This window comes from Meleagris gallopavo, chromosome 2 (assembly GCF_000146605.3).
Source record: "Meleagris gallopavo isolate NT-WF06-2002-E0010 breed Aviagen turkey brand Nicholas breeding stock chromosome 2, Turkey_5.1, whole genome shotgun sequence".
Lineage (NCBI taxonomy): Eukaryota > Metazoa > Chordata > Aves > Galliformes > Phasianidae > Meleagris > Meleagris gallopavo.
Genome location: NC_015012.2, coordinates 41,056,074 through 41,056,565, shown reverse-complemented (window position 1 = coordinate 41,056,565; position 492 = coordinate 41,056,074). Strand labels below are relative to the sequence as shown.

The 492-nt window shown below is 36.8% G+C and overlaps 1 protein-coding gene across 21 annotated transcripts in view; it reads left to right on the top strand.

Annotated features, from left to right (window-relative positions):
* Window positions 1-492, top strand: part of AFDN (afadin, adherens junction formation factor) — a 78,115-nt gene that overhangs the window by 59,050 nt on the left and 18,573 nt on the right. The window lies entirely within an intron of this gene.

The window sequence follows — 492 nt, the reverse complement described above, 5'->3', positions numbered from 1 at the left end:
TTTTTCTAAGTATAAGAGGGAGATGGGGGAAGTAGATGAAACTGTTTCACTCACAGATTGCTGGAGGTGTTTTTGCGGAACAGTCAGTACCCTATGATCTCTGAACTGCTAAATATTGGTTAAACCATAGCACAGATAAGGGGGATAACTGTACTTCTGGCTTGGTATCGGGAACCCTACTTTTGTTTTGTTCTGTTTTGTTTTTCTGGCCATAGGATTTTTGTTAGCAAGTTATGCAGACTTGTTACCTGGGATGTTTTATGTCCTCGTTACTCAGAACAATGGGGAATAGATGGTAATAGGGTTTATCTTGTAAAATGTTTTGTAGTTTTCTGTAAGTAAACTAAATCATTCACTCCTCTAAGAAGGTTTATGTGGAAAAAATGTCTTTGCCTGCAGGGTGCATCATTTAAGTGACAAAATGAAATAACACAGTATTTTGAAAACTATCCAAGGCCTTTGAAGAAACACATTCCTTTCTCTCATTTAAAA